Source organism: Cebus imitator, unplaced genomic scaffold (assembly GCF_001604975.1).
Source record: "Cebus imitator isolate Cc_AM_T3 unplaced genomic scaffold, Cebus_imitator-1.0 Scaffold36, whole genome shotgun sequence".
Classification (NCBI taxonomy): Eukaryota; Metazoa; Chordata; class Mammalia; order Primates; family Cebidae; genus Cebus; species Cebus imitator.
This window is the reverse complement of record NW_016107351.1, coordinates 6,865,858-6,893,675: the sequence shown is the minus strand read 5'-3', so window position 1 is coordinate 6,893,675 and position 27,818 is coordinate 6,865,858. Positions and strand designations below refer to the sequence as shown.

Below are 27,818 nucleotides of genomic sequence, written 5' to 3'. Positions count from 1 at the left end.
AGAAAATATTTACTAGTGTAGAGCAAGTTCTGTATACTGCAGAAAACAAGGTAAATGTAAATCTGTGCCTATACTCAAAAGATGATTACAGTTCACTTGGGAATACAAGAATATAAATGCACAAATGTGGATTCTGTACTATTATAAAGTGCCAAATTATACAGTGTAGTTTGAACAGTGGTTCTTAACCACATATGCATAGCAGCATCATGCATGATGTGTTTTAACGACAGAAGCCAGGACCCTACTGCACTGACTAAGTACATTTCTGAGGTCAGAACTTGGACATGTGTGTTTTAAAATTCCATGGGTGATTTTGAGGTGTGCTATGGATAACAACCACTGGATTAAAATATATGTGTAATATACTAATATGTTAAATATGCAGATTTTAAAAGTTAATTTTGGCCGGGATGTAAAAAGATGGCTTTATAGAAGAGAAATGATTTGAATGGAAGGTCAGATGTAGACAGAAGGTAAAAGAAACATTTTTTTTCTTTTTCTTATTTAGCCCAAAATAAAATTTTGTCTTTAAGGTTTTTATCTGCATTTCAGATTCCTAGCTGGATTTAGCTGGAATGGATGATAAAACATAAAACAATAAATACCTGAAAATGTTCGATTATTTTCTAACCTCTCTATGATATGGCTTTATAAAAATCAGGATTGAAAGCTTGCCTGAAAACTTATATATTATTATATTTATATTTTTATCAATAATAAGGAAATCTAATCAGAGCTAATAAATGCAATTTAGGCTGCAAGCTACCAAAGGACAGGATTCATGTTTTATTCAAATTTGGATTCTTAGATATTTAGCATAGTGGACTGGCTTATGCATAATATATATTTGTTTGTTGAATGAATTAGATATTTGGATTTATTTGCTTTATTTATTCTACCTTGGGGGGCAAATTTCACTAGTCTCCATTTGAAGGCTTAAGAACTTTTGCTATGAAGGTTTTGGTTTGTTCATCTATTTTTTTCTTGACCCAGAACCACTGTCCTGGCAAAGAATCATTAGCTTATAGGAGTAAGCTTTTAGGCTTTTTCCTTCCAAGAAAAAGATGGAAGGGAAGGGAATACAGGTGGAAAAGGCAAAGGAGACTTGCAGGAGAGTTCCTTTTTAATAACAGGAGACTTCTCCTTTCAAGTTTATGCCCAGAACAGTGGTAAACCACGCTTCTCAGACCACTCCTTCCACAGGGAGCACTGAGGCCACCAATATGATCAGGAGAAAAGCTTCCAAAGTTTCCCCAACCTCTACCCACTGACCAATTTTTTTGTAGGACACGTTCGTTTTGTCATTAGTTTTGGTTTGGGGTGATAATGCAGCTTTAAAGACACAGTCAAAAAGATCACAGAGACTCTTTATCTTGCTTTGCATTACGTCTTCCCAGCACCAGGCAAGCCGGGTTCTTTTGCTTTTTGTTGTTGTTGTGGAAACAATGTCAGATGTTCATAATTTCCCAGTGGAATTTTATAATAGTTTGGGAAACAGTTTCATAGGGTGGAAATAAGAAGAAAGAATGAAAAGAAAGCAAAACACAGATAGGAAAAAAGTACAGTGAGCTGATGACAGAAAGCTTTGATTTTCATCATTCTCCTTTTGAAAATAAGGGGAAAAGTGGAGGTCATCATGCAGTGCTTAACAGTGGACATCCATGTGTAAAACAGTTTCAGTGTGAGACAACTTTGAGAATGATGACAGCCACTTGTTTTGGTATTAGAAAAGAGGCAGGTAAGATCCAGGGGATGGAGCGTGGGCAGAAGCTATTGTTACAGGACAGGATTCCTGTAATCTACTGTCTCTATGCGCCTTCTTTTGAGTCGTTGCACTTTTTTGGCCTCCCTACCCCTTTCTCCAGTTGCTATGTGATTTCTTCACCCTAGACAAGCCTGATTATCCTCAAGGGAAAACCAACCCAAAATAAACATGATTACATAATTTTTTTTTTTTTTTTTTAGATAAGAGTCTTGCTCTGTCGCCAGGCTGAAGTGCAGTGGTGCAATCTCAGCTCACTGCAACCTCTGCCTCCTGGTTTAAAGCGATTCTTCCGCCTCAGCCTCCCGAGTAGCTGGGACCACAGGCACGTGCCACCGTGCCCGGCTAATTTTTGTATTTTTAGCAGAGATGGGGTTTCACCATGGCCAGGATAGTCTCGATCTCTTGACCTTCTGATCCACCCGCCTCGGCCTCCCAGAGTGCTGGGATTACAGGCATGAGCCACCGCGCCGGGCCTATGTAAGCAGTGATTGAACAAGAGCATATCCAAAACAGATTAATTCATATTGGGTGGCATAAAACAGCTGAAAATCAAACTAATTTCTGTTTTAGGAATGTTTCAAGAGTGGGCTATCACGTGCATGGTATACACGTCATCTTGAATACAACAGTAATTTTAATCAGTCAATGATATGCTAGCACGGGCGCATACAAGCTCATAGGATCCAAAAGCGAGCATCTTTTCTCAGCTAGACTTCAGTGACTTCATTTTGGTAGCTTAAAGGAGACCCTGGTGTGTCTACTTATACCATAGAAATTCAGGAATGTTACAAATCAGGACTTTTTAATTATTTTGCAGAGAGCCAGTTTACCGGCACACCACGGAGTGACATACACATTTTAGAAGTAAAAAGAGACCCAATATAAATACACGTCTTTGTAATTAGGAATGTTACTTGCTGAGTAAATATTTAAAGAAGACACTGCTTAAGAGACACAGTATTTTGTTAGACTGCCTAGGCCCAAATATTTTATTAGTTGTGCCTTAACCTCTCTGTCCTTTTGTCTTCTTATCATTAAAACGAGAACTTTATACAATTACTCTGATGATGAAATGAGTTCATTTATGTGATGCGCTCGAAAAAGTGCCTGCCACAGAGAAGGTTCTCAATAAGTATATTCTATTAGTAGCAACAAGAAATGAGGCTATATGGTTTTTTACAATCTTCTCTTAAAAGACTGCCTAAATTCAATGTTATTTTCCTTGTTGAGCTTTTATATCTCAGAATCCCATACTCAATTTCCACAAGTTTTGTAAAGATCTGTTAAATGAAGGCACATCAAATCACTCTGAAATGCATAGAGCACTATGTAAATGAAAGGTGGAATAATTACGTTAAAGGCATCATCTTGAATTTTGTTTATACTGCATCCCTGAAATGAGCGTCAGATTTTTCTCTAGGCAGTTACTGCTCCTACAGAAACAAACACAGATGGTGCCCAAACTTCCAACTGAATAGTTTGAGGCAATGGCATTTATCAAAATACCTCTGATCACTAAATGTACAAAAACTTCAAATAAACTCTACATCTCAGTGTCAGGCCAAAATAGTTATTTAGGCAAATAAGCCTTTGTTGGATAATTCAAGGATTTTCTGATGTGTGAAATGGACTACTATAACAAATAAAAAGTCTTACATGTAAGCTCAGTTTTATAAAATAGGCTATTAACATAGGCAATTTCTCTTAGAGAAAAACACTACTTTTTAATAATAATTTAAAAAAAGAAACAGGCCATTTATTTTAGAGGAAAAAAAATCAGTTTCTCTTCTGTGATGAGCATTTCTAGCCAAATTAAAATTTTTGGGTTATGGATGAGCACGTTTCCTTTTCCCATGGACCTCCTGGCCACATAAAGCAGAGAAAAGGTATGTCTTAAAAATAAGTATTTAGGTCTGGCATGGTGGCTCATATCTATAATCCCAGCACTTTGGGAGGCTAAGGTGGGTGGATCACCTGAGGTCAGGAGTTTGAGACCAGCCTGACCAACATGGTGAAATCTCATCTCTACTAAAAATACAAAAAAATTAGCCGAGTGTGGTGGTGCATGTCTGTAATCCTAGATACTTGGAAGGCTAAGGCAGGAGACTTGCTTGAACCTGGGAGGAAGATGTTGCAGTGAGCCGAGATTGCGCCATTGTACTCCAGCCTGGGTGACAGTGAAAAACTCCATCTCAAAATAAATACACACACACACACACATCTCCAGATCTATTTCCACATATGAGAATAGCAGGATTGGAATATGGACCTGTTCATTATTATCATTCTAAAATTCCATTCCTTATGCTTTCTTTTGAGGAAGGAAACTGTGTCACAAAGCAATGCCATATCATAAAAGCTTAAATTAATCCTATAAATATACTCTTAATCCAAAGCTGCCAAACTAGGGTTGTGGGCTACATGAATTTGTTAAACTTATTTTGGACTTTGAGTTTTAAAACATACAATCTTGCCGAGTTTCTAAAAACAATGTTTTATAAATGTTTTCACCATGTTTCGGTATACCCATCCTGTTATACTATTCCTTCTTCCCCAAATGATTTTTTTATTATTTTACTTTATTTTGCTGTGTTATAAATTCTAAACTAAATAACTATCCTTGCAGGAGTATTCTGTGAACTCTCCCCGTCACTGTCTGGGGACTGTGGCTTGTAGCCTCAATTTATGCCTCCACAGCGTGTTTTATGAAATGATTTATTTTTTTTTCTCTCTCTGTCTCTTTCACTGTTTCACATTAGACTTGAAGTTCCATAAAGAAAGGACTGTTTTATCTTTGCATTCTTAGTGTTAACTAACTTCCTTGGCACCTAAAAATCATTCAATTAATATTTATTAAGCTCGTTCTGAACAACACTGAAAGTCTCAAGGCCTCTCATGCTGGACAAATTTTTGTATTAGGATCTTCAAATAGAAGGTTTTTATTTTTAAATATTTTTAGAACTAGGAATATTTCACTAACAAGCATATAACAGACTGTTGATTTCAGAAGATGCCTAGTGTTTATACCCTCTCCATAAAAGTAGTTATATCTTTGTTGAACATTGATATATAAGGTAAATAGGCACTTTAGAGAACCAGTAGCACTTTAACACGTTTAAGGCAAAGCTTTTCAACTCATTATCTTGTTTACATTCTTTTTCCCTGGAAGTTGCATCCTCTCTGCTTGTCTTTCTAAATTTAAGCCCTTATTTTCGTTGTCCATCTAAATATATTCTCACTGACTCCACCATCAATTAAGTAAATGCCATGTCTCTAATTCATTTCCTTTAAAAAGGATGAGCTCAGCCATGCTCTGTTTATTTTATTTATAATGGCTCTCTTTGCACATTTTGGTCCATTGCCTCTGGTGTCATTTCTCATGCATCTGTTTATTCTACCCAATTACACTCAAAGCTTTGCAGTCAAAGGTACTTTTCCTTTTGTATCTCCTCACAGCGTGTTCATAACATAGGCTTGTAAACTCAGTGTCTTCTAGATTTCACCAATCTGTGCTGGTATGTTTACTTCCTTGAAAATGAACACACTGACGTGCTCACTCTGTGTCTACATCCATGGGCATTTTGGCCACCCACACGGGACACAGCTCTGGGTAGTTCCTTTATTCCAGACCAGGGATTCCGGGAGCTAGGATGTGAAGCATGGGGACCTCAAGTCCCCTTTGCCACTTTTCTTTAAATCAAGAAATATCCCTAACCTAGCTCTCTCCAGGGACTCACTATTGCCCTTCTAGTAGTTCCCATCATTAGTAATTTGTTATCTGCCAAATAACCTGTTCATTTCCTTTATAGCACTTATAATTTGTAACTATATACACATATAAATTTGTATGGAATAAGCACATAAAGTGATCAAGTTTAAATTATATATAAGTATGTAAAGTAAATGGAAAATATAAAGATGGATGTATAAGTAATACATACAAATATCATATGTATGAGTGTACATATGTGTGTTTTTATGTTTTCGTCTTTTTTTTTCCTCCACAGAATTTCTTCATCTCAACTCGCCTCACCACTACAGATCCAAGCCTAACACAGAGCCTAACAGAAGTAGGTACCATAAATATTTGTTAAAGAAGTAAAAGGTGAATGAATGTATCTACAACGGTGATGATTTCTTTCCAGTCATTAGTTATATCAGATCTTAAGTTTTACTGAACAAAAAGCATAGAGAGGAGAAAAATAAGAAGAAGAAAAAAAAAAAAAAAAAAAAAAAAAAAAAAAAAAAAAAAAAAAAAAAAAAAAAAAAAAAAAAAAAAAAAGAAAAAAAAAAAAAAAAAAAAAAGAGCCAATTTTATCCTCTCCACTCCAAAATCTCATAGGTTTATAATCTATCTTATCCCAGAAAGAGGCTCCCAGACCTCTCAGTTTGTTTTTACCTGGAGAAGGGAAAGGGGAAGACAAGAAAATCTCTGCTGTCCACGGTTGGTGCTACCCACAGATAAAATCTATAACTATTACAATTAAAAAGCTAATGATTTCCAAGAAGTATAGCAAAAATACTAATTGGGCATTCCTACATTTACTGTTACAACCTCCTACTTCTTTACCAGCACAATCTATGTATCTTTAGAACATACTTATAGCATATGCACTTCTTTCTCCTAAATAAAAAATTCTGATGACTAAACAACAAGAGTAGGACATAATTACAGGAGTAAGTATTGACTGTGCTGATTCATGACAAGGATTGTGAGCCAGAAGGCTTGGTTTCACGTCCTGGCTCCACAATTTTCTAGCTGTGAGATTGTGGATAACTTATGTCATCTTACTTTGCCTCTGTTTTCTTATTTGTAAAATGAACATCATAATAGTTCAGGCCGAGCATTCCTAATCCAAAAATCCAAAGTCCAAAACACTCCAAAATCTGAAAACTTTTGAGCACCATATGATGCCACAAGTGGAAAATTTCACACCTGACCTCAGGTGATGAGTTGCAGTTAAAATGCAGGTGTAAAACACACAGTCTATTCAGCACCTCCCAGAGGAAAATAAAATTACCTTCAGGCTATGTATAGAAGATGCATATAAAACATAAATAATTTTCCTGTTTAGACTTGTGTTCCATCCCTAAGATATCTCATTATGAAGTAAATATCATAGCAAATATTACAAAATCTGAAAAAAAAAATTGAAATCCAAAATACCCCTGGTCCTATGCATTTCAAATAAGGGATACTCATCCTGTACCTAAGTCATAGGCTTTGTTTTAGCATTAAATCGGTTAGAGCATCTAAAACCCTTAGAATAATGTCGAGAACATAGGAAGCACTCAATAAATGTTTACTAATCATCTTATTATTATTTGTATTATTATTTCTGTCACCATCTCCAAATTAAGACAGTTTTACTTCTAATACAGAGAGATTGAATTTCCATTAAGACTAAGCAAGGGAAACAGAGAGAATGTACACACTGGAAATAGTAAGAAAGAAAAGGGAATATAGCCAGAAATGCTTTCGAAAGTGAGGATCCTCCAATATCATTATGTCTTCTTAATAAAGTTTTTCTTTTTAATTCTTTCCCCAAATAGAAAACCTTTCCTCATAAATCTTCTACACACCTAATGATGATCATTACTCTTATTTTATCATCTTCGGTCTAAAAAATTTGGAGAACTGATCACAGTGTACTTTTTAGTACCACATCCTTGCTAGGGAATTGTAATTGATTTAACGCTATGATTTTCATATGTGTTCATTCGAGCACTATTCATAGTCTCCATAGCTGTTGAAATCCTTGGCCTAATAAAAAAAGGCATTTTTAAGTTTGTCATGTATTTGACTGTATGGCATAAGACAATAACATCATTAACCCTTAAAAAGAAAGACTTTCTCATCTGACTGTGCTTATTCACTTATTTTTTAAGAATATATGTTTTTATTTCAATTAACACATATTTAGTTAGATTCAATTATGTGCCAGCACTGCACTAGATATCTGGTTAAAAGAAAAGCAAATTTTTTAAACAGCGAACAAGGCATGGTAGACGAAGTATTTGCTTGTATGAAGCCTAGAGTCTAGAGAGAGTTTGGAGCAGTCAACCAAACACATAATATTTAAGTTACAAACTGAAATCACTGTTGCACCAGAAATAAATGGAAAGCATGAGAGAAAATAATGGGGATGGCAGGTGGGGAGGTTGAGGCAAATGTTAAGCCAATTACGTAAGGCCTCTCTAAGGAAGTGACATTTAAGCAACACCTGAAGGAAGAAAAGGAACCAGCTATTCAAATTGCTGAAAGAGCTGCATATTGCAGGCAGAAAGAATAGCAGTGAAGAGGTGGTGCGATGGAAGAGAACATGCATGAGTCATTGGGCCTGTAGCTGGACACTGGTGAGCAAAAGTGAGGGTTGGGAGGGAGAATTACACATCTGATGATGCAGGGTTTTCTCATTTGAATAGTCTCAGTGTAGAACCGGGTACTGTTACAAGGTATTTAAGCAAAGAGTTAGTATGATCAATACATGTTTCAAAAGATAACCCTGGTTGATGTATAAAGAACCTATGGAAAGGAGATATGAGTAAAATAAGAGAACAACCTAGCAGGACATTAGAGTAATCCAAGCAAGAGATACATGTAGCTTAGTCTTGAGTGTTGGTAATGTAGCTATCGATAACTGGATGTGAGAGACAGTTAGGAGGTAGAAATGATAGAATTTCTTGATGGTTTGGATTGGAAATGGAAGAACCATGTATGATCCTTAAGTTTCTGCCTCAAGTCTTAGATGATAGTTCTATTTACCAAGAAAGAAAAATTGTGGAAGTACTAGTTTTGTCTTCGATAGGTTAATTTCATGTTATTTATGTGACACCCCAGTGGAGATGATACATAGGCATTTGATTATACTGATTTATACCGATGTGAAACTGTTATATCAATAAGCCAAAGATGGCCTGTGTGTATTGATCAGCAGGCTGTTATTTCCTCAATATAGGCTGACACCCACTAGCCTGAAAGGCCACCAGGGGATCAAATCAAATGTTTACACATGCATTTATTTTTAAAATAGGCTATATAAGCAGATTTTTCACCATTTAAAATCTGGCTATTTTGCATATCCAACAAAACCTCACCCCACAGCTGCTAGCAGTAGATAAACCCCTTGAGTCATAAAGACCCAAGCCACTACTGCCCTTTGGAGCTCTTTGACCCAGACTCCCCACCATGCCACTGAGCAACATGGCCTTGACACGTAAGCCTCCTAGGAGTTCCCTTGCCTTCCTTCCCTTCTGAATAGTGACCCTCTGACCCTTAGCTTCTGGACTGACTGCTGCTTTGAGGGACTTCCTGGACCTGAGAAACTGTCAAAGTAGCCCCCAGTAAAGCTACTGCCACCTTGTGGTAATATTATTTTCCCTTGATTAACCACACAGTCCCTCAAACGCCCTACAAAAGCTCAGAAAGATCTACCATGGAGATATCTATCTGGATGGAAATACTTAGCACAGAGAGGGAATTATGGCCAAAAGAATCAATGATACTACTTCAGGAAGAGTGCCTAAAAATAAGGTAGGAGGGCCCCTACTAAATCTGATGAGTTACAAAATTTGAGATCCAGTAAAGAGGAAACACATAGAAATATTACCACTTGGCCAATATCTACTCATATTATTTTACTCAGGCCACACATTAACTTCTTTAAGATAAAACTCTATCTCCTCCTTCCCTCCCCAATCAGGGTGGTTAGAATGACAGCCTTGTTCTCTGCTTCGGTGGTTTTTCTATATAATTGCTTTTGCCACATATTATTAAAACTGTCTGATTATTTACCTATCTTCATATGGTACTGTCTTTAGAGGCAGAATATGTGTTCATCTCTAAATTCCAGGAATCTAGCACAGCACCTGACTCACAGTGCAAAATAAACATTTTCTAAATGAATAGGCAATCTGAACATATCAGAATGGCTGTGGAAAAGCTTATGATGATAATGTGGTGATAGAGGATTTCAGATGACTGGGGAAAGTTAGGACACTTATTTTCATGATGATGGTATTACTATCCATTCTCTGTTCTCAGTCTGAAGTTAGATTCTAGCCTTATCCTAAGCAAAGGCATTAAAATATTGAGCTCACATGTATTGTACCACAGGAATAATATAGGGAGATAATGAAATAATTTAAAAATATTTCAAGCAAATAGAAAGGTAGCTAGTTCCATAAAAGCTCAAGATGGCATAACTGAGGGTATAATTGAACTTTATCTTAAAATATTATTACATTAATTTGGTTTTGCTTTTTTAAAAGAAATTTAACATAAAAATTAGAATTTTAGGACAACTTATGTAAGATCTGAATCTGAGATGATTTTCTGTTCCTAATTAGAACCCCCTTTTGTTATTTCAGTGCTTTTATTTTTTTTACTTTTATTTAAGGGAGCAAGGCTGGTCCAAGCATGTTATGACTTAGGTAATTGCTTCTCCCTATTTTTACTAAGATACTTGTTCATAGTTCACAATTTGGCCATTGAAAACAAAAACTAACAAATATCGGAAAGTCTATGACCTCTACATCATGGCATTTACTGATTAAGGTAGAATAATAGTTAATAAGTACTTCATAGTAAAAATAAATAATTGGAATGCATAAAGGATCATGGAGGCTAATTGAGTGTTATAAACATATCCACAAAAGATCTTTAGACACATGATGGTACAATATCCTCTGCGTCTTTATGAAACAAAGTTGGTTGCAAGACATGTCATACATTAAAGGGAAACTTTTTGTATAAAATATAATCAGCAATTTTTTGAACACTGATTATGAGAAGCACCTGATTTCAGAATTTAAAAACTAAGTGTATCTTATCCATTTTTAAATCCTGTGCATCACAACTAATAACTGAACAGAATTCATTTGTATGTCAGAGAGTAATGGTTAACAAACATTGGAGTTCTGGATTCATGTTATATAATTATCTGCAATTATAGATAATTGTAGATAATTACACATTAGCTTACATAAACATCATGTTTTATTGACTTATCGATATCTATTTGTGAAAATACTAAGGTTGGTCCCTCCTTTGAAATGTAAAACAACTGATATTATAAGCCTAAGTATGAAAATCTCCACACACTAATTTGCTATTATTGCTGTCAGTAAATATATTTTCAGAGTGACTTACCATATAGAAAGTATTTTCACCATCATTACACATTTATCCTCAGAATCATAAGAGTAAAGGTTGTAAAGATGATAAAGATCAATTGCATATTTAAATTTGTAGCGTATGGGCCCAGTGTGGTGGCTCACGCCTATAATCCCAGCACTTTGGGAGGCCAAGGCGGGTGGATCACCTGAGGTCAGGAAAACAAGACCAGCCTGGCCAACATGGTAAAACTACATCTCTACAAAAATACAAAAATTAGCCAGGCATGATGGCAGGCACCTGTAACCTCAATTACTTAGGAAGCTGAGATGGGAGAATTGCTTGAACCCAGGAGTAGGAGGTTGTGGTGAGCCAAGATCACATCACTGCACTCCAGGGTGGGCAACTGAGCAAGACTCCCTCTCAAAAAAAATTGTAGTATACATATTCATTTTCTGCTTGTTCTTTTCCAATAAAAAGTAAGATGCAAAATGGCTCAAATATGTAATAAACTTTTCTGGTTGCATAGATAGATGAGTGAAATATGTTTTTCTGGAAGGTAAAGATGAAATGGGAATTGAGGAACTTCAAGGACTTTTCTGAACATGTGCCAAAGCCAAATTACAGAAACTATGTTCTTCATAGCTTTATAAATTCAAGAAACCAGAATAATCATTTTCTTAATAATAGACAAATGAATAACATGTATTGACATGTCTCTCCATAATTACCAAATGCCTTTTTTTGGGATACCACAAATAATGATATATATATATTTTTTTTAATTGACAAAAAAGCAACACAGAAGAAAAAGTAGTTGTCCTTGGAGGAAAAGACATATGTTGTGCAATATGGCCCTGAAAGAATCTGCCTACTCCTCTGGATCTGGGAGCAAAGGGATCTGGACACAAACTGTGTTTAGAGACTTGGTACTTTGGGAACTGATTTAATGTTCATTGTAGAAAACAAAACCTTTGTTTATAGCATTGTGTGCTCGTTTACACAACATTCCTGTAACTAAAAAGGGCCAGAAGGAAAGGTTGACATTGTGTGGAAATATTAATGTTTTCTAGCTAGCCTCAGGAATTCTTTCAAAACCTCATGAATAGCTATTAGGTTATCTTGATTTTACAAATAAAAGGACAGAGACTCAGAGATTAAATAACTTGCCACAGTTATATAACTGATAAATGATAAGATGGATACCAGCACAGGAAACTGTTCAAGGAACAAAAATATGTATGTTTACTAACAGGAATATGAGTGATGCTGCCACACCACCATCCATACCACCATGGCAATCATCAGCCAAAATGTTATGGTTCTACTTAAGGTAGATATTGGGGATGTTATGAAAGGCTATGTTTTTAAAAATGTGATTTATTATTAAACATATCAGAAACGTGATGTTAAAGATTTTTTTCTTGACAAATGTTCTAAGCCTTTAATGTGTTATTACGCTCCATAAGTCTCTCAGAGATGAATTTCACCAACACATTTAGCTACCAATTTCTTTTCCCAACTTCCACACACAGTGACATCTTTTGGGGATAGCATTCCAGCAAACACTGTGAAAATACTAACCTGAAATATCCTTAGGTTATCCATCTGCTAATTCAAAGCTCCACTGACTACTCAAATATCTTTTTATTTTTATTTTTTTGGCTGCAAAAGTATTTTTTTGGTTTTGTTTTTACTTTTTAATTTTTATTTTAGGTTTAAGTGTATATATGCAAGTTTCTTATGTAGGTAAACTCAACTCACAGGGGTTTGTTATACAGATTTTTTTTTTTAATCACTCAGGTGCTAAGCCTAGTATCCAATAGTTATGTTTTCTGATCCTCTTTCTTCTCCCACTTCCGCAACCTCTGATAGGCCCCTGTGTGTGTTTTTCCCATTCTCTATGTCCATGTGTTCTCATCATTTAGCTCCCACGTGTAAGTGAGAACATGCAATATTTCATTTACCATTTCTGTGTTAGTTTGCTAAGTATGGTGACCTCCAGCTCTATCCATGTTCCTACATAGGACATGATCTCATTCTTTTTTATGGCTGCATAATATTCCATGGTGTGTATGTTCCACATTTTTATTCAGTCTGCCACTGATGGGCATTTAGGTTGATTCTGTGTTTTTGCTATTGTGAATAGTACTGCAAAGAACATGCAGAGAATAGTATGCATTAGTCTTTATGGTATAATAATTTTTATTCCTTTGAGTATATACCCAGTAATGACATTGCCGGGCCAAAGAGTAATTCTGTTTTTAGCTCTTTGAGAAATCACCACACAGCTTTCCACAGTGGTTGAACTAATTTACACTCCCACCAGCAGTGTGTAAGCATTCCCTGTCCTCCACAACCTTGCCAGCACAGGTTATTTTTTGACTTCTCAATAACAGCCATTCTGACTGGTGTGAGATGGTATCTCACTGTTGTTTTGATTTGCACTTCTCTAATGATTAGTGATACTGAGCTTTTCTTCATATGCTTGTTGGCCACATGCATGTCTTCTTTAGAAAAGTGTCTGTTCATGGCTTTTGCCTTCTTTTTAATGGAGCTGTTTTTGTTTCTTGTAAATTTTCTTAAAGTTCCTTGTAATTTCTTGATATAAAAACTATGTCGGATGTACAGTTTGTAAATACTTCCATTCCATAGGTTGTGTTTACTTTGTTGATCGTTTCTTTTGCTATACTGAGGCTCTTAAGTTTGATTAGATCCTATTTGTCAATTTTTGCCTTTATTGCTCTTGCTTTTAGGGTGGTTGTCATGAAATATTTGCCAACTTCTGTGTCCACAATGATACTGCCTAAGTTGTCTTCCAGGGTTTTTATAAATTGGAGTTTTACATGTAAGCCTTTAATCCAATGTTAGTTGATTTTTTATATGGTTTAAGAAACGGGTCTAGTTTCAATCTTCTGCATATGACTAGCCAGCAATCCCAGCAGCACTTATTCAATCGAGATTCCTTTCCTCATTGCTTGTTCTTGTTGGTTTTGTCGAAGATCAGATGGTTTTAGGTGTGTGGCCCTATTTGTGGTCTCTCTATTCTGTGCCATTGTGACCTATGTGTCTGTTTTTGAACGAGTACCATGCTGCTTTGGTTACTATGGGCCCGTAGTATAGTTTAAAATCAGGTAACATGATGTCTCCAGCTTTGTTATTTTTGTTTAAGATTGCCTTGGCCATCTGGACTCTTTTGCGGTTCCATATGAATTTTAAAATAATTTTACTAGTTCTGTGAAGAATGTCATTGGTAGTTTGATAGGAATAGCATTGAATCTGTAAATTGCTTTCAGCAGTATGACCATTTTAATGATATTGATATTGATTCTTCCTATCTATAATCATGGAATGTTTTTTCATTTGCTTGTGTCATCTCTGATTTCTCTGAGCAGTGTTTTGTAATTGTCGTTGTGGAGATCTTTCACCTCCCCAGTGAGCTGTATTCCTACTTATATTACTCTTTTTGTGGCAATTATGAATGGGATTGTGTTCTTGATTTGGCTCTTGGCTTGGCTGTTGTTAGGGTACATAGGGCTTGATTTTTGTGCAATGATTTTGTATCCTGAAACTTTGTTAAAGTTGTTTATCAGATCAAGGAGATTTGAGGGTGAGGTTGGGGGCTTTTCTATATGTACAATTATGTTGTCTGCAAACAGGGATAGTCTGACTTCCTCTCTTCCTATTTGGATGTGCCCTTTCTTTTTGTTTCCTGATTGCTCTGGCCAAGGGTTCCAATACTGTGTTGAATAGGAGTGGTGAAAGAATATATCCTTGTCTTATGCCTGTTTTCAGAGGGAATGCTTCCATCTTTTTTCCATTCTGTGTGATGTTGGCTGTGGGTTTGTCATAGATGGCTCTTGTTATTCTGAGGTATGTTCATTTAATACTTAGTTTATTGAGAGTTTTTAACATGAAAAGTTGCTAAATTTTATCATAAAAACTTTCCTATCTTTCTCATTCCCAGGAAAATTTTTTCATTTCAAAACTTTTTGCATTTTTTTATATATAGAAGTTGCTTGATATTTCTGATATAAGCTATAACTAGGGAAATAGAAATACACAGTGTGTGTGTATATATATACATATCAGAATATATATGTCAGTATACATATCTGAAAAAATATTCATATATATGCACACATTGACACATATCAGTATTTACACACTCTTTTTTAAGTGGCCACCTCTGTGAGCCATGCATCTCCCAAATAATTTTTAAAAGTCATTTTTGGAGTTGGATTTAAAAACTATATTTTTGGTGGCTCATGGCTGTAATCCCAGCACTTTGGGAGGCCAAGGCGGGTGGATCACAAGGTCAAGAGATCAAGACCATCCTGGTCAACATGGTGAAACCCCGTCTCTACTAAAAATACAAAAAAAGAAAATTAGCTGGGCATGGTGGCGCGTGCCTGTAATCCCAGCTACTCAGGAGGCTGAGGCAGGAGAATTGCCTGAACCCAGGTGGCGGAGGTTGCGGTCAGCCAAGATCACGCCATTGCACTCCAGCCTGGGTAACAAGAGCGAAACTCAGTCTCAAAAAATAAAAAAACAGAAAAAAACCCTACATTTTAAGTATCCTCACAATGGTTACATCCTTTCAGAGTAGAATACACGTCTTTAAAGGATGAAAACTATTTGGGGTAAGGAGGAATTTAGACTATAAAGTAATGTATTTTCTTATGAGACATATATTGATTCTGAGAACAGTTACAGAAGTGGATTAGAACATATTTGTTGGAACACAATGGCATTATTTATATAGGCACATAGGCTCATGACATGCCTGCTTTGTGGAAGTAAATGCAACTTATGTACTTACATATTTTATTTAAAATTTCTTCTTCTTTTTTTTTTTTTTTTAAGGTGGAGTCTCACTCTGTCACCTAGGCTGGAGTACATTGGTGTGATCTCAGCTCACTGCAACCTCTGCCTCCTAGGCTCAAGCCATCCTCTCATCTCAGCCTCCCCAGTATCTGGGACCACAGGCACACTCCACCATGCCTGACTATTTTTTTTTATAATTTTTGATAATGATGGAGTTTTACCATGTTGCCCAGACTTGTCTTGAACTCCTGAGCTGAAGTGATCCACCCGCCTCAGACTCCCAAAGTGCTGGGATTACAGGTGTGAGCCATGATACCCAGCCTAAAAATTATTCTTAGTACATTAAATGGAGAGTTATGTATTTCAGTGCATTGAAGTAAATAATTTAAACATGTCAAATTATCAGGTATAAGACAAAGGTAACAGAGAATATAATGGCAAATAAAAAAGTGAATGCCCTACTTCCCAGGTATTTAAGGTAAAAATAAAAAATTTCACTACACAAAACAAAGAAAACAGAAATTTTCCTGTCACAAAAGTAGGGAAGTGGAACTGGGATTATCATCTATTTTAGTTAGAGGTGTCCCTCGTGATATGTCATCAAAACCTAGAGCTCCATAGACATGTTAATAGTATAATTAGAAAGGAAATCTCAGATACACCACATATAGACAAGCTACCTTATCTCTCCAAATCTCAGTTCCCTCATCTCTAAAATTACAGAAATGAGAGGACTAAATGTGACAATGCAAAGAATGCAGTTAATCCAGTGTCCAGCACTGCCCTAATTGAATGATAATTATTTATTTCATTAACTAACAGAATTTAAATATCATGATGTTTCAGTTTGTGAAAGCACTGCTTGGCCTTTATCTCTTCCTTTGCATAGAACTTTTAACATTCTTTCTATCAGCCCTTTATGCAATGTTTACTAAACATATCCCAAGTACAGACCACTGTGCCAGAGACTAGGGATACAAAGACCAAACAAATCAGTTGTGTTTTCAAAGAGCTTAAGGTTGACCAAAGAAATGAAGCTCCTAATGTGTTATAATACCAGTGAGAAAAATATCTAAGACACACATGAAGAGCTGTAGATTCTTACAGAGTAAGCAGCTAATTCTGACAAGGCTACCTGCTAAGGGATGATGAAATGAAAAATTGGAGGGAGAGGAAATATTTAAAAAGAAATGTTTTAACTAACAGGAAGAAAGAATGGAGACTCAAAAGTACAGAGAATTTTCAGGGACCTGCAATTAGTTCAGTTGATTTACAGTTTCAAATACTTAAAGAAAGTCAAGATTAGAGTATAGACTCTAGACTGATTTGTGAGGTCTGAAATACTGAGTGAGCAGGAATGTGATTTATTTAATAACAGGAATATGCTTCATTTAACATTTCACTGGCAATGAGGAGCCAGTAAAAGCTTTTGAATATGAGAGTGGCATGGTAAGTGCTGTATTTTAGGAAGCTTAACCTAAAAGCACCCCGCAGTGTGTGTTGCAGAGAGAAAACACTGGAAGCAAGAAACCAATAGAGAAGTTATTAAAGTAATCCATAGAAAAATGGAGGTGCATCTCTGACAATGGAGGGAAGAGCTTAATGGTGATTGAAAACTGGGAAGGCAGAGCGGTTCTTTGGAGGTTGTGTTCCCGTAGCATCCACAGGAATATAACTTAGATTCCATGCTTTTTGTAGGGGTAGTTTTGAGAATGCCAATAGATAATGGAGATTACAGGCTTCACATTAATGGAAGTAAAGAGGAATTTGTCTAAGAAAGTGACAACAAAACTGAAAGACTAAATTTCAAATCACCAATTCATCTGTCTTCTGCCTTTGAATGACACCTTTCTTCACTGTTTGCTACCTGACCATTTCCAAAATTTCTGTGTCAACTTAGTTGATCCCTGGTATGTCTGTTAAAGAAAGATTTTCATCCCATCATTTTTCTTCTATAATGTTGAGGATGAATGGATCCAGTTCAGCTAGCAAAGAAAAAGAAATGCTCTGCCTTTTACAAGGCTGTTGGTCATTCTCAGGATAAGACAGTAAATCATTTTGGGTCAGCAACTATGTGTTGTGTTGACTCCAGTCTCCTTTAAGCCAGACAGTTATGAGTAACGATGATGGGTCCTTAGAGAACAGTGAAAAGCCAGACTCGCTAAGCATTCGGTTGCCTTGTGTGGTATACAAGGGAGTGGGACATTAAGCAACCAGTAGAATGTGTTTGTATTTGAATTGGTCTTCAGTGTTGGATTACACACTGTAAAGTGAAAATGTATTCTAATAGAATCATTTATAGTCAGTGTCTTAAATAACTGAGTAATTACTTTCCTACTATATGAATGACTGAAAGATTATTATACGGCATTTCACTTTATGTATATTTAAACTTTTTATGGAAATATTTAGACCTACACTAAATTAGAGAGGTATAGTGTAACGTACACCATGCACCCTTTACTCTGTTTTGATAATTATCAATATTATGCCAAATGCTGCCGAGTTTTTTATTATTCCTCATACTTTTTATGTAATATTTTAAAACAAATATCAAACTGGTTATTTGAAAATGATTCACTATGTACCTCTAATTGATAACTGTTTTTACATAATGAGCATGCCTTTCTCATACCACAGATTCTTAATATCATCTATTATGCATTTCACCAACTGTGCCAAAAATGCTCGTTTACATTTAGTTTGTTCAAATCAAAATCCAAACAAGAGCCACATACCACTTTTGGTTACTACATCTGTACATATTATGGTTTGATTATTTGATTATTACAACAGTCTCCTCTTTATTTTTTCTTGACATTTACCAAAAAAACACTTTATATTTTATAACAAGGTTGTCACACCATTTTCTACTTCTAAAGCAAAATTGTAACTCATTCACATTTATTTAACTCCTGTATAATGAACAATTACTATATACAGGACAGTGTACTACTAGGTGCTGAGTGTGATTCAAAGACGTGTGTAAATCATGGTCCCTACCCCCAAGACTTCACCATCTGAGGAAATGGAAAAATAAAAGTGCACAAATATAATGACAAGAACATTGTAGCAGAACTTAATTAACTAGCATAGCGACTATCATTTCCAAAACAGAAGTATGGTTTGGAAGATGAGGGGCGGCCATTTTGGAAGAGTTAGCATGTGAGATGGATGAGTTACAGTGATTAGCAATTCAAGAGGAAGCTGGATTGGGAGAAGGGTAAAAAGAGAAAGCTCAACTTGTGACTGAAAACATTTCATTCTATAGATTTTAGGAGGGAAAAAGACATAAATAATAGAGGTGTGGAAAGTGAGAGATATATTCAAGATATTATAAGTAAAATAATTCAGCAGAAGAAGAATGTTTATGAAAGAGATATGCCTAAAAGATAAATAGGTGACATCTTTTGGAGAATACCAAACAGCAAGCTGAATAACTTTAACACTGTCCTCTAAAGGAGGCAGCCACTAAATTATATTCATTCTTCTGTATATGGGAAAATGCTGGACATTATGTAAACACAGATATTTGATTAGTAAGCAAAATGTATCAGTTCATTTCATAAGGGAACTTAAAAAACTGTTTATTTCAATAGCAATCATTTTCAAATATTTATAGCAAATTGGCAAGATATTTTAATGTTTTATTTTGCCCAACAGCTAGATGTTCCACTTGGAGGAATGCAAACAAATTGGAGCTGATTTAACTAGCACCTACTGTACAGCTACTGAGAGACCTTCATAAAGCTAGGATTATTTGTTTGTAGCTCAGTAAGACAACAACAATCCAACGCATTTAACACAGGAGAGGCAGAAGATAACCCTATTAAAGATAGGTATATTAGCTCTGCAAACCTCAAACTCTAAACATTTCATCTATTATAAATATACAGTGAAGTTTATAATATAATGTTTTTCTGCTTATCAACTATAAATATATGTATTGAACTATAAATTATCTCTTTACCAGAATAATGCTTACTGATTTTTACTATTAAAAGATCCTCAAATGACAGCTGAATTATCAAAGTCATCAAAGAAAGTATATGTTGAATTTAACATAGCTTGATTGATATTTCCTTCTTACATATTTATTCAATAAATGGCAATCCAGATATTCTAGGTCATATAGGTGTTTTACTATTATTGAGTGTCCACACATAGACCAGCCTTTGTGCTGTGCCTTTTGAAGAAATAAAATTGTACATGGGATGTGGTCCTAGTAGTTCAAAGGCTTGTATTCTAGTATAGACGATTAAACACATACATGGAGAAGTCAAACTACAGGCAGGATTGAAATAGAGGTGTAAGAGTGAATTAGGTTAGGATTTTCAATAGCAACGCTATTGACATTTTGAATCAGGTACTTCTTGGTGGTGAACAGCCATCCTATATATTGTGGAATATTTAACAGCATCTCTGGTCTGTATCTACTAGATAGCATATCCCCAGCGGTGACAACCAAAATGTCTCCAGACACTGCTAAATGTCGCCTGGGAAATGAATGCAAAATCACAGGCAGTATTGGGCCACAAGATTAGATGGAAAGTCCTATATATTTTTTGTTAATGCAAACAATTTCCCTTTGGGGAATCAAGGAAAGTCCATAAAGGTATGAGAAGTAGTATGAGTAAGTTGAGAAGAGGAGAGCATTTCAGGAACAGAGGAGGTGGCTAAACTGCAGATGGGGAGACAAATGAATAAGTATAAATTATGTTCATAGAATTCACTGTTTTAGAGGTGATTAGCAAATAAAAAATGACGTGGTAAATAGGAATCATATTATGGAGATTCTTGAATGGAGAGTGAAGAAGATGTTTCTCACTTTGCAAAGACATCATTTGAACATGGAAATGAAATGAATAAAGCATCATTTTCAGAAGGTTATAATGGAAGTTCCAAGCAGAATGATTTAACCGTACAAAAAAGTTCATTTTAGGTGTGGGATTCTATTAAAAACATAATTTGGAAGAAACTAGGGAATACTGTGGGATATATATTTCCCAGCATAGGGTAAGAAAGGAAAACAAAAAAGAAAAAGTTAACTCTATAATTTTCTTCTATGTTTGACCTTGGAAATTGTTGTTGACTGTTTTCTCATAATACAGTTGATGCTTGATATTAGAGCTGATTGGCAAATGAACTCAGATTCTCTGGGTCTCCATGAAGTGGCAAGTTGTAACTGATGTATTAGAATGGTAAAGGAAAAGATGATATTATTCTCATTAATAACTCTCCAGTGACCTAGAAACTATGAGTTGAGGCTTTTAAATAATTATTTTTCTTCGATAAGTTTTGAAAGTTTGCTTTTGGGAACCTCAACGTGCAAAGTAGGTATGTAAAGAGCACCTTTTCTGTCCCAGGCCTTGAGATTTAAATTGAATTATCTTGTTGAAGACAAATAATTATTTAAAAGCCTAGATTTATTAATTCATTTTAGTTTAGCTTCATTTCCCCATTTGAAACATGAAATACTAGGGCAGGACAAAATTAAATTTTGAGTGATATGCAACCATTTTACTAGAACCCGAGAACCCCCTAAATGTACACTTAACGTAAATTTACACTTGATCAGTAACTATACTGTTCATTCTCTCTGAAAAGGTTTATTATCCCTTTGAACACTAAATCCTCTTATGTACAGACACTGTGGTTTTAAAATTAGGGAGAAAAAGACGCAACTGACCAAGAGACAGACAAGTCATCACTTCCCTTTTACCCTCACATCTTCTCCCATTCTTGTCCAAGACATTCTGACTTGGATATGAGAAAGGGGCATTTTCTGAAATCATAGAGACCTTCTAGTCTTTGTTTACCCATGGGCTGGTATGCTTATTTCGGAAACTCTTAAACTGCATTTTTAAGATGATGACTATATCTGGTAGTCACCAAAAAATTAAAATGTACTTTTTGAAAAATGCTGATGCAATGAAACAATGAGATTAACTGGATAGTAAGAAATGAAAACCTAGGAAAATTAACAGAGAAAATTTCATCTCAAGTACAGGAATGTTGATTTTGTTAAAAAAGAAAACTAGTTTCATAAACAAGAAATTACCTATGGTGGAAAATTATGAGAAGGTTTTTTTCGGGCAGTTAGCTATAAAATAGATAATAACTGGAAGGAACTTAAAGTGAGACAAGAGGCTGCTGCAATAATCTAGATGTTGTTCATTTATCAAAAGCAATTTTTAAGTATCCACAGTATTAATGACACTTTATTAGATAGAAATTAATGCTTACTTGAACTAGGGCAGTGACTACAAAAATGGAAATTATCCTACTGAATATTAATACACTGATTAAATCAGTTCTGAGACCATTTTTTTTTGAGAACTTTATGCCTACATTTACAGATTTTACATATTTGAAACTGATCTACAGTTTATAGATGCTTTCCAAAAATAAATTGAATCAAGAATCATGGGGAGAATTTAGCTAACAGTCATAGATCAACTGCTTGTCAGTCTGTACCAAGATGGCAATTTTCGAAGTTAAACAACACAAGTGTCTATTAGGACAGGGGAAGAGAAGGAAGAGCACTGCAACCCCACAGGTTTTGTCAAAGGCTCTTATTTTTTGTCTCTTATTTTTATTCTCACCAGAGAATTGAAATCCATCCCAGTCCAGTAAGACTGCTTTTAATGAGTTGTGAGCATGTTCATTAAAAGAAATGAATGGAACCAAATGGTCACCATTATTGATTATTTCTGCCCTTGTGGCTTTAGACTGGAAATGGTTTCCAAGAGTCCCAAAAGCCATTCCCAATTTTTTTTTTTTAATTTGATCTACACTGTTGTGGATACAAGTCATTCTAGCCACATGTAATCTGTCTGACCAGGCCATAAAATGTCAATGAATAAAGGAACTGCATTTGAAAGCCTTTTAAATCCTTCAATATATTAAGTTTATACTGAACTAAATAAAAAACAAAACAAACAAACAAAAAAAAAACAATTTAGTCCCAACTATGACTTAAAGCATAGCTCAGTGTAAAATCTAAAAATGTGGCTAAGAAATGTCATCTCTGTCATTGTCCTAGTTTATAAACATAATGTTCACCCCTTAGAATTTTTAAAGTAATATTAATTACAGTATTAATTACAATGTAAGTCCTTTTTGAAAGGAATTCTGGAAGATTTAAACGTAATCAGTGAACATATGGGTCTATTTTCAACACTTGAGTAATATAAAGGTATCTCAATCTATATATTAATATATACTCTTTTTAATAAAAAAAAAATTGCCCTTGGGCTCCAGCGTTTGTTTACTCATTCTTATATTTGGCAAACATTTATGGATACATGTATAAGGTATTATGTGCAATATAAAGGACTGGGCACATGAGGATGTGCAAGACAGAGTTTCCCATTTTTAAGGAGCTGACCGTCTCATAAAGGAGAAAAAATTAAAATGCCACATGGAGAAAAATAGAAAAAGGGCTACTATAGACATGAGCACTTAGGAGAATACCTAAGCCAGATTGAAGATTTGTATTTTAATGTTGTTTACTCTTTTTCCAGTATATTTAAAATTCTGACAAAAATCTTAGAAATTAACTATGAAAAAATGGCCATGTGACCGTGTGGCATCTGTAAACTGCTCAATATTCTCACTGTGTGAAAAGGGTCTATAGGCATCTATCGCAATGACTAAATGACTATTTTTTAAATAAGTTCATCAAATATTTCCCATATTTTGACATTCTTATGAAATCTTTGAAAGCCCACCACATTTCATATTTTGAGAGTATCTTTCTGAGTCAAAATTCTTGTATTTTTTCCCCCCATGTTTCTCCATTTTTCTCTAAACAAGTAAACAGTTCTTTTCTTTGGCTGGTAAATATGATTTACCTGCTTTTGGAAGGAAAATAAGAAACAGTAAAGAAACTGTGGTGCATTTTCTGCTTCCATAAATGGGTCACACTTTGTCAGATTCTTAATACATTAAGCCTTTGTGGAGTTCTGTTTGTCTCAAATACTAGGTTGCTGCACTGGATATCAAAGGATAATTTATTTTTTTATAAGTAGACTTTTTCTCAGTTACTTTTTTTAACCTCAGAACCTAAGTACTTCAAAACATATAACTGAGACATCAATTAGAATGTTTAACCAAAAAGAATATCAATTTTCATTTACCTTTATGTACCTGTACACTGCCCTTCATGTATGGGAAAACTGTTACTGTGACCTGTAATCTGTAGGAGATCTGCTTTGTTAATTTTCCTGTGGTGGCGATGAATCTGAGGTGAACCATCCCTGAGAAAATGTACAGTGGCACTGCCAGAAGAAGCAGCTTCAACCAACAGGGAGATGAAAATTAACCATCTTCATAGGGACTGAACAAAAGCATAGGCAACAACAGAATTACATAGAAACAATGGTAGAAAATATATATCATCAAGAATGTGCCATTCACAATCAATTGCCTATAAGTTTTAAATTTTATCTGAACTTTTACTTTTTGATTTCTAAATTATTTTTCAAAATTGTTTATGCTGTAATCTTATTTGCTAGGATGAACTAATGTACTCTGCCAAACTTCCCAACCAAGATGTTAAAATATGATCTATACACATTCTAATTCATGAAGTATTTTTATTCTAGTAAAATGCATGAAATATAAAGGCTCCATAAGTGTTTTCTTTCTTCATTACTGCACTGGTATTTATCATGATAACTTATTTTGAGTTTGCTAGATTCTCATACTAAGATATTCTTCTCAAGTGTCACATATCACTTTCTTCTAAAGATCATTTGGTATCAAAATAACATTTAGGTATATCAAAATTCATTTTGACTCCACACGTTTCTCTTGGCCATACTCATAATATTTGGTGCCAATCCTTTCACAGTCATTCCTATCTGCTTTTAAGAAGTTTTCATAATAATGAAGAAGCAATGTTAAACAAAAGCAATGTTAAACAAAAGGATAAAGAGCATCTAAGTGGACACTAGTACCTTCATCTATAAACAAACTTTTACCCTCTTCTCTGTTATGTTGATTCCCATGTTTCCTTTAAAATCTGTATTTACATTTCAAAAGAGTTTCACAGTCTTTGAACCAGTTATCAATTATCAGTTGGATGCTGTTGCTGATTGGTTTATAGTTTTCTTCTCTAGTTTGGATCAAGTGACCATTCCTATGGAAAAGCCACTGGAGACAAACTCTGAATCCAGACTCACATTCAGATGATTTGTGCTTTCCCTGTAACCACTGTCCTAGATTCAGGTTTCCACTGCCCTACACTCAAGTTGTTGAACAAAATAATTAACTTATCTCTCCACCTCCAATCCCCTTTCCATCTGAGTGATCTATGAACAGAAAGCTTTAGAAGAATTTCTGCCTTATTACTGCTCCCAGCTTAAAAATTTAAATGACCTCCTATTTCTACCAAGTCATGATTCTCTGGTTGACATTCAAGACCCAGCACCAACTCATCTCTGAATACCACTGCTATAATTATTTGTCACAATTCAACAGATAGCCCTTTACACAAACACAAAGACATATTTGATATTTAGACTTAACTTCGGCCACTGCTTCTTTGAAAATATTTTCTAACCCTTCCCCCTTTCTCCTGAAGTGGATTAGGTATTCCTCTTGCAGAGTAGCTTTGGCAAACTTATCAGAAAATGTAACACAATGTATTGTCCTTTTTTTTTTTTTTTTTTTTTTTTTTTTTTTTTTTTTTTGCTTATTCATCTGTGTCCTGTATAAAGATACAAGCTTCCTTAGGGCAGAAGGAAACCATTTGTCTTTATAGCTCCAATATCTCACATTATATTAGCACGTAAGGGGTGCTCATAAACGATTATTTAAAATGATGGCATGTCCTGAATAAGTATTGTGTTTCTGATGCTGATGCCAAAAACTGAATCATGTGTGTCTTCTAGGTAAACAGCTGCCTTTCCCTTTTATCTTTCTTTATGTTTCTTCCCACTTCCAAAATTTGGATCAAATTTAACTTCCTTGGAATTGGTCAGATGTTCTTCAAAGAAAGTCAGAGGTGCTACTTGAGAATCCTAAGCTGAGACAAAGCAATTGTTTCCAAATCAATCCTGCCTCTTACTGAAGTGTCTAAAAAACCACAGAATACAAGACAGACAGAGTATGCAGAATCCTGATAGGAGAGTTCACTATTCAACTCAGCGCTAAAAATATGCATCCAACTCCAAAATGTCATCTTTAGGACGGTTTATATCCCCCGAGTTTGGAGCCTAGGCTCCCCTCAATTACCAATGTGATGAAATCTGTCCCCTACTCAATACTCGTCACTTTTCCCAGGACACTCTTCTCTGGCTCAATATCTGAGGACCCCTGAGAAACCTCCCTTTGTTGGTAGCTATTTCGTAACTCCTTGTTTCAGGCATCATTTGGGAATTTCTGTTCTGTAAGCATACAACTCACTGTTGCCATAACACGATGCTTGATTGCATTTGAGAAATTTCCAACGAAGCCTTTCTCAATCCATGTATGTCTGGTTTGGTTACAGATACTTTCCTCCAAATACAACCCTGTTCACCATGGAAGACACGAAAAGCTTCAGTGGTTGCTGCTGGGGGCCTTCACCACAAAACAGCCATTCACCTTTGCTTTTGCTCTATCTACAAAATATATTCACCGGCACACTCCAGAAGTCAACTTTGATTCAACTACAGCCTTCAGTTACCAGGCCTTATCACACATCTGTAAAACTGGGAAATAAACAAGTGTTTAAAATATGTCCTTTTTTTGTATTTCTTTCTACTAGTGTCATTTCTTATTAGCTTGATATAAACCTTAACTAAAGAGGCAAGAATAAGAAAGTAAAAATAATTGAACTTTTCAGTCACCATGTCATTTTATAGAGTAGTATATCAGCACATAGTTTTGCTATCCCTTTGAGTTCATAGAAATTAATTTAAAAATTTCCTAATGGGCACTTTAAAATGTGTATTGACCCACAAATCTGTAAATGGTTGAAAGAAATCATCATTATTTGAGAGAAATCATTAACTCAGGTGTAGGAACATAGAACAACTGCAAGATTATATTTCACAAAGCAAGATCTGTAAAAATGTATTTACATGGACAGTAAGTAAAAATGTGGACTCATAAAGAAATTTGAAATTTATCAGAGAAAGCTTTGAGGAAAAGTAAATTTTCGCTATTCACTTCATCTTTATTTTCAAATACGTTCATCTCTATTCACAGGTTAGATGTTCTACACTTTAAAATTCGGCTTTATAACATTATAGTTTTCCAGTATTATTATTGATCAGTCAGCTTCAGAACATATAAACCTCTTTAAAACAAATATAGACCTAATGCTACAAAACCCATTTGTCCAAAAATCTTAGTTAATTCCCTGCAGTCACTTCTAGGATTTTATCTTTCTTTAAAAAGTTGTGTTTTCTCAAACTAGGGATATTTCCGCACAAAGTATATCTCTTTCTATTAAATCAATGCTGAATTGTGTATCTTTTTTGATTAGTGAGACTGAAGTTTTATTTTTCTTTTCTTTAACACAAAATAAGAAAATTAAAAAATACTAATATTTAGTCTTCTATATATGGGCATATGGTACTGTAAAAAGATATGCCAAGTTATGGATGCAAAGCTGCCTGAAAATGTTATATTCCTTAAATGATGTTTGGGACATTATTCCTTGTCTGCTGAGAAAGAGAAGGGGCCACGTTATTATACTGAAAAGTGCAGCATTGCCCAAAGAAGTAAGCCTTTATTATCTGGACATTCAAGTGAGAAAAGTTTGGATTTTTACTTACTGTCAATTTTATTTACTGTCAAGTCAGTGAAAAACCACACATGCCCTATTGATGAACAGCAAATAAGTATCAGCAAATGAATTTTTCTGTCATTGTGACTATCAACTGGACAGTATGGAAATGCTATCTCTACAATTTCAAGGACATTTAAATTATTGGGTTAGAATACATTAAGAATGAGTAGGTAAAATATTTTTCTTATCTTCATTGTTTTTGCAGATCAGACTTGACTGATTGTACTAATTAGACAAAATAAGAGAAGCTCTATAGCAAAACTGAAAAACTTATATACCTAATACATATGCCTCGAGATCACAAAAAACTTCTATTTGCCTGT

The 27,818-nt window shown here is 35.0% G+C and overlaps 1 long non-coding RNA gene across 2 annotated transcripts in view; it reads left to right on the top strand.

The window, feature by feature from the left end:
* The window catches only part of LOC108301786, a 36,059-nt gene extending 9,622 nt beyond the window's left edge, over window positions 1-26,437 (top strand). The window contains exons 1-3 of one of the 2 annotated variants that reach the window (XR_001824032.2): window positions 53-476; window positions 5,776-5,838; window positions 26,209-26,437. This is a non-coding gene — a long non-coding RNA (uncharacterized LOC108301786). Of the gene's footprint in view, window positions 1-52; window positions 477-5,775; window positions 5,839-26,208 lie in introns of those variants that run through there. The other variant, XR_005199523.1, reaches the window with a different exon arrangement.
* The last annotated feature ends 1,381 nt before the right edge of the window (window positions 26,438-27,818 follow it).